General features: G+C 32.9%; 1 long non-coding RNA gene across 1 annotated transcript; it reads right to left on the bottom strand.

Annotated features, from left to right (window-relative positions):
• Positions 1–743: 743 nt before the first annotated feature.
• LOC309656156 lies at positions 744–9,312 on the bottom strand. The gene is made up of 2 exons (XR_014261186.1): positions 2,905–9,312; positions 744–2,871 (listed from the first exon to the last, which is right to left on the bottom strand). It is a non-coding gene; the product is annotated as an uncharacterized lncRNA (long non-coding RNA).
• Positions 9,313–12,410: the final 3,098 nt, after the last annotated feature.

Consider the following 12,410-nt stretch of genomic DNA (forward strand, 5'->3'; position numbering starts at 1 on the left):
TCAAAACCTTCAGATTCTTTTTCCATTATATCTCAGACCAGTTTGATTTTTCCCCCACAAATATATTGTGAGGGCTAGGAATTTGTCATTCTCTGACATTTCTGTACGTAAAGAAAATGGTAAAGTTGGAGGGCTTTGTTTAGAGAGGTTGTATTCAGGCTTTGTTACAACACTTGAACTCTGCTCTCTGGTCTTACGAAGTTAATTTTTTTACACAATGGTGGATGGCACAAATTAACTTGTTATATACCATACTCTTATGGTATGGATTGTTTTGCCAAGGACATTTCATTTCCTTCTTAGAGAATCAAACTCATTATTTGCTTTTCTTGACTTTGCTGTTTTCTCCCCAGCAGCCAGTTTCAATAGTCCAAACTACATAGACTTCCATTTAATTGAAAATTTTGGCATTTTTCTGAAACTTCGCAGATTTGGTCATCTCAACAGTGTGGATTCTGGGGAGTCCATGCATGTAGAGGTGAAATCTTTCTCTGGTTCTTTGTGCCAATCCAAAATCCTTTCCTCACTTCTTTGATCTCCACTTTTTGAAGTAAAATAAATTATACTTTGTACTTTTTTTCTTTTCCTTTCTTTCTTTTTGTAAAATTTTGATTTAGTAGCTGTTGATATAGACGTTTTCTATTTCTTTTTAGTCTTTTATTTAACTAACTTTGCTTCATTTGAGGGGAAGGAAATCTGAGACTTCCACTTTTTTAATCTACTTTTTCTTTAGAGACATGAACATATATTACTAATTTTAAGAGAAAGAACTAACTGAAACTGAGAGGTTAAGCTGTTGAAGGCTACAGGAAGCTACAAAAACACTGTATGAGCAGGAGAATAAAATAATATATGTAGACGGGTGTGAAGGTAAGTAAATTTGTGAGGGGGGTCGGAAATATGAGGAATTTCATGCTTAAGCACTACACTTTTTAAAAACTAGAAGGAATTTGGTGAGAAGGAAACTCAGGTTTTAGTAGGTGGTAGAATGAATCGAAGAAAAAGGACCCTGAGAGAAGATAGTGCAAAGTACTCTTTACAGAAAATTCTTTTTTTTTTTTTTCTACTTTTTTAATTTATATTGGTGTATAGTTGATTAACAATTACAGAAAATTCTTGACATAGCTTTTATCTTTCCTTTCTACTCCTATCTATACAGGCTATGCAAACTTTTTTTCCCTTTTTGTTTGTTTGTTTGATTGATTGCCTTTCTTTCTCTTTCTTTCTTGCTCTCTTCACTATTAGCACGCTCCATGCTATCTGGGGATTCAGAGTCAACAGCCTCTCTGCAAGGTGAGGTAATCTTAAGTGACAGTGAGGTATTGCACCATAAAGTTAATTATTCAACTGAATGGAGAGGGAAGCATTAGTGCAGTTAAGAAAAAATCATTTGTTTGCTTTCGGCACATGTCTATGATGTTGCTCAATGAAACAGTTATTCTCCAAAGTATGATCTTCCTAGATTTATATAAAACTAATTCTTGTCACCTCGGCATAGGTTCAATAATGGTAAGGGAAGAGTAAAAATAAATTTAATTGTGCTTAGAATTATTAGGAAAGTCAAGTATAAAATATTTCCCCTAAAATATATATCCAGGAAATGCTGGAAACCAGATACATTTAGCTTTACATGTTATAAAAGATAGAATTCAAAACTTTAAAAAATGATTTATTAATATAAGGTATATAGCAAAAGGTGCTCTGACCTTGGTAAGCTTTAAGTATTTCTTGTATTTCTCATCATAGGTAAAACTAATGTAATCACTTGCTTTCAATGTTAATGTGTGTGGAGAAGTAAGAATTGCATTTATCTCAACTATATATGTCAGAAACCAGAAGACTGAAAAATGATCAAGTGCATTCATTTCCCTTTACTGTTGTCTAAATTCTGACTTTATCCTACTCTTACAATGATTGAAATTGTGATTAAGAAGAGTGAGGTATCCTTGCTTGGTCTAGTGGCCCTGCATTTTTTAAATACCCTGCAGTGTATCTTTGCACCTAGATTTGTTTTTGGTTTTTTTTCCTATTTGCTTCCATTTATATAAAGTACAAGAACAGGTGAGACTAGTTTCTGCCATTACAGGTCAGGAGGAGGTAGAGAGGGATTCTGGGATGCCTGGTGATGTTCTGTTTCTCAATCTGAGGTTGGTTGCGTGGGTTCCTGATTGTGAAAGTGCATCCAGCTGTACATTTGTGACACGTGCACTTTTCTCGAGGTATATCGCATTTCAATAAAAAGTTTTTTAAAATTTGTAAAGTGCTGATTTCCACAAAGGTGTATTTGTTTTCTACATTTTTATTCTGGCATCTGGATAAGCTGCAAGGCATTTAATGTAATCTCAAATCCATTCATCCATTGAACCCCCCTGTTGTGACATACAGTGAGAAGAGGCAGGTGTTTCTTAAGCTTGAGGCACACATATAAATTACTTGCCCTATGTTTTTTATTTGAGCACAACTTGAATGATTCATTTAAAAATATTTTGTCAGTTTAAATTAGTTCCTTGAATCAAATACGCATGGAATCTGCCTTAAAAACACTATATTCCTCAAGCTGTATATACACACAGTATGAAATAACGACAACTCATTTTTGTGGCTGTATGGACACTATGTGAAAATGTACTTCTGAAATCTGCTTAGATGTGCGACGAGAATTGACTGATTATTTGTGGTTGAGATGATCTTGCATGGTGTCAGGCACTATCAATACTTACATTCTTTGTCCAGATACCATGTACACCAATGGCATGAAAAAACAAAGAAATAATTGAAACAGCTTTGCTGAAGATTGGAGGTGAAAAGCTTTATCGGATAAATACAGAGCAAATGCCATTTTTAGTGTATTTATGTATTCTTTTCCCATACCTACATGTGTATTTATGTATTCTTTTTCCATACCTACATATGTGTTTTATGATGGAGGAATATTTTGCAAATATAAGCTTTGTGTGTCGGTTGTATGAAGGAAGTGGTAGAAAATTATTTCGGAGAAGAAACTAGAGAAGGTTATGAAGAGCCTGGAATTATGTGCTACAAAGTTTTATCATTTTTTTTTTTTTAAGCAAGTGGAGATTCACTGAAAAGAAGAGGCACTTATATGGTCAAATTTACATTTTTGATAGCTCTTAAGATGGTAATGTTGAGGACTAATATGCTTGTAGTGAGCCAGAAGGTAAAGAAACTATGACATGATTGTAACATTCAAGGTGAAATAATGAGGAGTATAGGCAAGAAGCATTCTGAGAAAAGGATGGTTAAAGAAATAGAATCAAATGAATCTGTTAACCATTATTTGATTATGACAGACGTGTCTAGAATAACTCCCGAGTTTTTGGTCTATGTATTAAAGAAAACTATTAACTGTTAACCCAGGTGAAAGATGGGAAGGTGCCTATAGACTATCATGTAGAGATATTTCCTGGTTGGTTATATGGGTCTGAAATGTTAAGGGCAGATTTTAAGATAGAAATCAGCTTTGATAACCCTTCACCTATGGGTAGTAGCAGTTAATTATTGTGTGTTGTTGAAAGGGCATACAGAGCAAGAAAAAATAAAACTAAATATAGACCCCATTGATAAATGCATCACAAATTGGAACACACACTGGATTTATAAAAATCAGAGTTACTGCTCCCTCCCATTCCATATATCCTTTCCCATTTGTTGCCTGTCATATTGTGTGATTTCCTTCTTTGCCCTCCTTTAAGGACCACATTGCTTGAGTTTCATTTACGAAGGTATTTGTTTCCTTTCATTCTGTAAATAGTGCTTCCTTGGGATCCACTTTATAATTTTGATAAGAAAGGATATTTGTCCCAATGCACTGATTAATATTTCCCCTGATGTGCTTCTCCTGTTCATAAGGTGAGCTATAGTGCTATATGGAGTCTTGTTCAGCACTGTTTAGCAAAAAGTGATACACAATATCATGTAGGCTAAATTATGTTGCTGTAACAAATAACATCCAAATATCAGTGACTTAAAGAGAAAATGTTTATTTCTTGCTCATGCACTGTGCTGATGCCCTGCCCCACATCATCTTCACAGCAGAACCTTGTGATGGCTTTCACACATCATTTCTATTCATTGTTTTTTTAACATCTTTATTGGAGTATAATTGCTTTACAATGGTGTGTTAGTTTCTGCTTTATAACAAAGTGAATCAGTTATACATAGACATATGTTCCCATATCTCTTCCCTCTTGTATCTCCCTCCCTCCCACCCTCCCTATCCCACTCCTCTAGGTGGTCATAAAGCACAGAGCTGATCTCCCTGTGCTATGCGGTTGCTTCCCACTAGCTATCTATTTTACATTTGGTAGTGTATATATGTCCATGCCACTCTCTCACTTTGTCAACATCTTACCCTTCCCCCTCCCCATATCCTCCAGTCCATTCTCTAGTAGGTCTGTGTCTTCATTTCCGTCTTGCCACTAGGTTCTTCATGACCTTTTTTTTTTTCCTTAGATTCCATATATATGCATTAGCATACGGTATTTGTTTTTCTTTTTCTGACTTACTTTACTCTGTATGACAGACTCTAGGTCCATCCACCTCACTACAAATAACTCAATTTTGTTTCTTTTTATGGCTGAATAACATTCCATTGTATATATGTGCCACATCTTCTTTATCCATTCATCTGTCGATGGACACTTAGGTTGCTTCCATGTCCTGGCTATTGTAAATAGAGCTGCAATGAACATTTTGGTACATGACTCTTTCTGAATTATGGTTTTCTCAGGGTATATGCCCAGTAGTGGGATTGCTGGGTCGTATGGTAGTTCTATTTTTAGTTTTTATTGTCCAAAGCAAGTCACATAGCTAAGATTGATGTCAGTGGGCCAGAGAAAGGGGTAACAAATATTTTAAAGAATACAATCTGCAGCTATGCTCTATGCTTATTTCTGTTATTACACTGTTAAAACATCTCAACCACCTTCCTGTTTTCTCAGGAACAGCAACATCCAATGAATTTTTTTGAGGGGAGATGCTATTTATAGATGCCTCTCTATCTATGACTCTGTTAGTGGCTTTTTATGCTGGTAATTTCTTCCTTTAACATAGTTGTAACTAAAGTTTAGAGACCCTGTCTCCTGATGGACATAGCAAACACAGAATCACATCATAAGTTAAATCCTTGGTCTAGTTTCAGCAGTGATTCACTTTAGTTACGTCTGCTTCCAAAAAGGAGTACAATTTCTTTAAGCTAGGGTCTGCTTAACATTTTAAAAGATTATTGTCACAATGCTGGTTCAACTTTTTCACTATTTTGGTTTATTGTGAGATAGTTTTTACTACATATATGGTGGCTAAAATCCTCTGCCAGGTTTAGCATGGAAATAATGATTTATTATTACCCTTTGCTTACATATTTCTTTTTTTTTTAACATCTTTATTGGAGTATAACTGTTTTACAGTGGTGTGTTAGTTTCTGCTTTATAAAAAGTGAATCAGCTATACATACACATATATCCCCATATCTCTTCCTTCTTGTGTCTCTCTCCCTCCCACACCTCTAGGTGGTCACAAAGCACCGAGCTGATCTCCCTGTGCTATGCGGCTGCTTCCATGTGAATGTAGATATACTTTCCACTTTACAGTCTCCTCTTAAATATTAAAATAACATCAGTGTTCAGTTCATATCCTGTTATTAGATAACAGAGAATACCATTGATCAATCAGTCCTATTCCATCATACTAGGAAAATTCTGCATAACATGCTTATGTTTATTTCTCAAGGTAGAAAACATTTAAATTAATTGAAATATTTTAAAAGATATTATTGATCCTGTCTTTCACTAATTCAATAAAATATCCAATTAAGTAGGAATCTATCTATATGCTACCCCAAAAATGATATTGTTGCCTCATTACTTTGAATGCAGTCACCTCTTTTTGGTCTAATTCGTACTTTGTCTACTGACAACGAAATGGTCCTCACTCCCTTACAACTTATTTAAAACGGCTTGCCTTCTGCCTTTATACTGTGGAATTCCGAACTGGTTTCCCTTTTACTAAACTTGTCTCTAAACAAAATTGTTTCCTACTTGACTGTAATGAAAGTCATATTTACTATTACAGCACTAAAATAATTCTGTATTTACGGATAACCCCATTCCCTTCAGCCTCATGAATCAAAGTATTCTTATTCCTTTTGAAAGCCTTTAATCTGTGCCATGGTATCAGCCCTTCTGACTCTTGACCTATTCAATCATGTTTTTTGCCCCCAGATATATCTCTTATAGTTCTCCTTCTATTACGCTTATACTTTTGCAAACCCACTATTTATGATGATCCATTATTTTATACTCATCTCCGCTTTCTTAACTTCACCATCAGATCTCAGTGAATGTGAGTCAAATAATCAAAGTTGGAAGTTGACAATAAAATATATGCGCTAGAAAATTGCCAGTGTAGTCTTTCAATATAAAGAAATCTTGATAATAGATACTGAAATGCAAGGATAATTAATTCAGATTTTTTGTATATTCTATATTTATATACTTCATAGAAACTACAATCAACATGGTTTCTAAAAACACACGTATTACATTAAATAAACTTCTTTAAAAAATATTCGATTACACTTTGGCAATGATATATTACCAAAGCCATATGGATACAGCATTTTGGAAAGCAATTTGGATACAGCAATGCATCCATATATTCTCTAATAATTTAAGGAATTATGAGTATGGTAAAACTTAATAAATGTTCTTCCAAGTGAAGAACAAGTTATATTCTACCTTCAATAGGCAGGATTTTTACATGATTTCCTATTTGAGTTAATTTTTAATAAATATTTATAACTTGGAGTATAATATTATTAACAAAATTTTTATTCCAATTATATAAAATCTATTTTGTTACAAAAATTAAATCGCTGTGCAGTTTAACTATATAAACTCTATTCTTTCTCCAGATTCAATGAAAATATTAAAGCCAAAATATTCGTGGGATTCTGAGTGGTATGGTAACTTGTTATTCATAAATTTCAGATTATTAGGAAAGAAGGGAAATGTTGGATGACTGAAAAGAGATGTTTTTGTTCACAGGAGTTATAAGTTATTACTTTGAACAAAGGAGAGTTAAAGACATGTTACTTGTTCATTCAGCAACTATTATTCAGATGTTATAAGTGACAGGTGTTGAGGATACAAAAACAGCATCAAATTGTGTAATGCTAGCTACTGTGAGGCAAACTACAAAATCCCAGTGGCTGATACAGTAAAAGTTTATTTCAATTTTTCCCTAGTGAGAAGTCCAAAACTACGTTTCTAGTATACAGGTGGCACCTCTCTTACCGTGGTGATGCAGGAAACCCACCTTATTCCAGCATTGAAGTTACCATTGTCATGTGCATCAAGCCAGGGGACAGGAAAATGGCACAGAGGACAAGCGGAAACTTTGTATGGATAAGGCTGTAAAAGTATGTATAACACTTCTACCCACACCCCATTGGTTAGAACTTAGAGCTACACTCAGTTACAGGAAAGGCTGAGAAATATTGTCTAATTGCGAGCCCAGGAAGTAGATAAAACAGGTTTTGTGAATGACCAGTCCATCTCTGCCACAAAGATGAAGAATATATAGTATCTTAACTTTAAGGAACTCACAGTCTGTTTGGATAAGCTGGTAGATGAATATGGTACAGAATGAAAATAACTTAGATAAATATATGTAGATGAAGAGGTACAAGAGAGAACAGGTTCAGTTTGTTGCTAGAAGTCCAGAAAGTTTGGCAGCGATGGACTGCATTATTTGAAAGAGGTTGTAGAGAACGTGATTCTTGAACTGAATTTTAGTGAAAAATACATGTTCACCAATCAAATGTTGCCAGGGACAAGAGAATTTCAAATCAGTGAAAAATTAAGAAAAAGCTTTTGGGAGCGTGGCATTGGACATCAGGATCAGTGGAATTGTTTGTATGTTTGGAATAATATACAACACAATTTTCTGCCTTGGATTATTTTTTGTTTGCAAATAATATTGCTGCTGTTGCTTAATTTTGGGGTAAATTCACTTGACATATTTTTGTCATCTTTCATTTTTATTCTATTTAAGTAAAACAGTGATAAACAAAATATTGGAAATTATTGTTTCAATTTAATCTGAAGATTTTCTCTCATGCAATTGATCAATTACTATAACAAGTACTTGGAAATGTACTTTGTATATTATGCATTCTGATAATTTCCATTTTTATGTTTCATATGAACCAAGTTGAATTTTCTTTTATATTTGCTAGCAATTTAAACAGTGGTGGTTATCTGTAAGCAATCAAATTCATTTCATTTTATATGTATAACTTATCAAAGAACAAAACAAAATTATATCATTTGACTTTCCCTTATATGAGAAACATAATTCAGCCTCCCTTTTATTTTTTATAACCTACAACTCAAGATTCATTAAATTAAAATGGGATTAATGATTAGACATTTAGTTTGGTTAGATATTAACTTTTACTATCAATATGATATTTTAAGGTATTCTCTTTGAGTTTTTAACTTAATTTAAATTTATAATAATCTTTATACAATTTGTTATACCTGTTTCTATATATTAGTGTATTCCTTGTTCATTTTGCCCCATGTATACTTTATTTTCTCACCCTGTTGTTCCTAACTTTACTTTTCCATATTTAATATTTTATTTTAGAGCAGCAGTAACATTTAAAATGTTGGTTTGAGTGTACAAACGTAAAAATTAAAGTTTAATATTCTGTCCTCATTCTGAAAACTTAACAGTTTTCTAGATGTTATCTACTTTTCTTCATCCCTTAGTTTTTTTTTTTCCTTTCACTTTTAGACTGCTCGTGTTCAGTGTCTTCTCCAAAATCTATATCATATTGTATCCAATTAAATAACTTTCTTTATTTGAATCATTAATTTCTTTCTTTTTGGATAGCAGCCGTGAATTTACAAACATGAAGCATAGAAAACAGAGGGCAGTGCCTGGGCTAGAGTAGAAAGAAACTCACTAACAGAGGTATGTTTTCTCTTAAAGGTAGTTGTACCGGTCATTAGCCAAAGCTTTATTTATTTATTTTTCATCCTGCTGGGGCTGAGCTTTTGTACATGAAATAAAATGGTGCTGTTGGACAACTTTCTTCTGCTATTACCATTTATCTTTTGAACTGAATTTTGTCTCTTTGAACATTCAGTCCAAATTTTCTTCTGGAGACTTTGGTCTGAATATCAATAAGCCCTGTGAGTTTTGTAAGCAAAACTGTAAGTAAAACTGATCTCTTCTTTGATGAACTTCTGATGTGAGGGATTCAGAGATTTCCCCAGGATCAAACACCTCCGCCTTCCCCCCCCCACCCCGGTAAACCTCCTCTTTGGAGATATCCTTCTGAATACAAAATGGCCTTTGCTCACTGGGTTTAAGTACAAACAAATTTGAATCTTTTGAAGACCAAGATATTGTAGCAACATTCTCTGAATTAGGATCAAGTTCACAATTCTAACATTTAATTTTGCACTCTATTCCAATGCACAACTGGGCAGATTCCAATAACAAAGAATATCATTTTCAGCAGTACCAAGAAGATATGTTCTCAGATACATTAATCTCAGACACATTAATTTTCCAAAGCAAAGTTTCCCTATTTTTGCAGCTTATTGACATATGCCTCTCAATGTCATATTTCACTTTTTTTCTCAACTAACAAGTAATCATCTTCCAAGAAACAACAAAGAGTTGCTTGTTATTTGTGGTAACTGCCCATAAAGTCACAGTTCCACCAACAGCATTTTCCCATGTATCAGAATCATCTGTTAATATTCACATTTTGAAGTGATAATTTTACTAACTGGAGCAAAGATGTGGTTTTAATAATTTTTTTGTGTTACAGAGACAGAAAGATGCGTTATAATCTTTATGTAGCAAATTAAGCTTTGTGTTAAGAAGGGACAGATCAATTGTGTTTTCTTATTATGTGTCCCTGTTTTCATATGCAACTCAAGCTGAATTTCCATTTCTTGCTGTTGTTCCATTATTGCAAGGAAGTACATTGATATCCAAATAAAGCCTTTGTTAGCTCGGTTTGGATCAGTCTAGAAAAGAAAAACTGCAGGCTGTAGGTGTTTTGTTTACTGCCGAGGATTTAATTATTGGATAAATTGTAAAACTATCAAAGATATCCTTGGATATCCTTCCATATTTGGTATCTTTTATGCTAAGTTTTAGAAATAGTCTTTGGAAATCCTCTTTGTCTTCTAACATGAGAATTTTCTTTACTGTCTGGTATATGTGCCGTTCAGTACTATATTAGTCATTATGGCAGCCAGAGCTAAAACAAAATATCATAGACTGGGAGACTTAAACAACAGACTTTTATTTTCTCACAGTTTTGGAGCCTGAAAATCCAAGATTAGAGTGTCAGCAGGGTCAGATTATGGTGAGGGCTCTCCTCCTGGCTCGCAGATGGCCACTTTTTCACAGTATCCTCACATGGTTGAGAAAGAGAGCAAGTTCTCTGGTATCGCTTTTTATAAGAACACTAATCCCATTATGAAGGTCCTATTCTCATAAACTCATCTAACCCTGATTACCTCCCAAAGGCCCCATCTCCAAATATCGGGGATTAGGGCTTTGATGTGAATTTTGGGGATACATACAGTACCATAACAAGTACCTCCTTTAAGTAATACACTATCTAAACTAGACCTGAATAGATAATTCTAGCACTAAATCCTTGTCCATATCATCACTGACCAATAGAACTTATGTGATGATGGAAATGTTCTATATCTGCACTGTCCAAGGGGATAACCACTAACCACATATAGCTACTGAACACTTGGAATGGGGTTACAAAATGAATTTTAATTTTGTGTAATTTAAATCAAATTTACATAGTTTTGTGTAGCTACCCTATTGGATAGTACACTCAATTCATTCTCTGACCAACATCAATATACCAGATATACGTATATATAAATATAGGAATACAGACTAAATATGAAATTTAATGTATAAAAAGAAAAATTTTAACATTACTTAATGAATTAAAACAACACCTAATGTGAATAAAAAGAGTATCATAGTAGTAGCAGGATAAATTAATGTAAATATTAATTTTGAAAATACAATTTTAGGTGTTTTATGAGATATCAAAAAATACAAATATAAGCTACTAGATACCCTAAAATATATTTTAAAAGCATAAGAAAAACAACCTGCAATAGCAATTATTTTGACTAATTGTTTTTTCACATATATGTATTCATAAGTGTGTGCAAATATTCATTTGTAATTAAATGTAAAGCATAGTTAAAATATCAACTCATTAAACAAGCATGATGATATTTCTACATCTTGGAAAGCTACTCTTTGATTAACTTTGATTCATCCTTTAGTTGAATGATGATCACAACTCTGAAAGATAAAAAAACCAAGAAGTTTATAATAATCCTAAAATTTGTACATATGCATGCACTTTATGCCAATTAAATTATTTTGAAAATATGGAGCAATTTATAAATGTCAGACATGGCATTATCTCCTGAGAATATAACAAAAAATATGAATTAGTTCTTGGATTAAAAAAAATCGTAATTTAGCTGAAATATACATGTAAGAAAGAATTTACAAATATAGAATTGAAATCATAAGGCTATACCCAGTGGGCAGTGGTGGTACAAATGAAGGGAGATTAGTATATTCTATGCATGAGGTATGAGGATGGTTTCCAGAGAGAGAGTTGTATACTTGCTTATTTACCAGTCACTGATCAAGGATTCCTCTTGGCATTTCTCGGCAAAATTAATTGCCCCTATTTTTGTACCCCTGTATTTTAATCATACACTTTGTAGAATAGTTTTCATTTTAGTTTTATTCTGTGCTATGTATTATTGATTATCTGTTTTCTTGTTTGAATAATAAATTCCTTGAGGTAGTATAGGATATCCTTTTTCATTTGTGTACATCCAACACCTAGGATTGTTGGAAAGTTGTCAGTGTTTGAGATATACATACATATATATATATATATATATATATATATATATATATATATATATATATGTACTCACACATATATATTCAATATTTAAGTAAATAATATGTATGAACATATTCAGCATGTATACTTAGCAAAATATGTATTTTAGTTTCACAAATATCACTAATTTAGAATAAAGAGAAGACAAAGTATTAAAATATGATTCAAAAATAATTAAATATATTTCAATTGTACTTTTTACATTTTTATTGTTACTTAAAATTTTGAAGCATTTTTCTATTATTTATGAGATTTACTATAGTACAAATTAATGAGACTTTACTAGACTATATTCTGAGGGAAATATTTTTATTCTATTCTCCCCATCAAACAAATGGCTTTTATCTTCATAAAATTAAATATGTAGGTAGTCATTTCTTATCTCATGACA

Source organism: Balaenoptera physalus, assembly GCF_965194825.1.
Source record: "Balaenoptera physalus genome assembly, chromosome: 2".
Classification (NCBI taxonomy): Eukaryota; Metazoa; Chordata; class Mammalia; order Artiodactyla; family Balaenopteridae; genus Balaenoptera; species Balaenoptera physalus.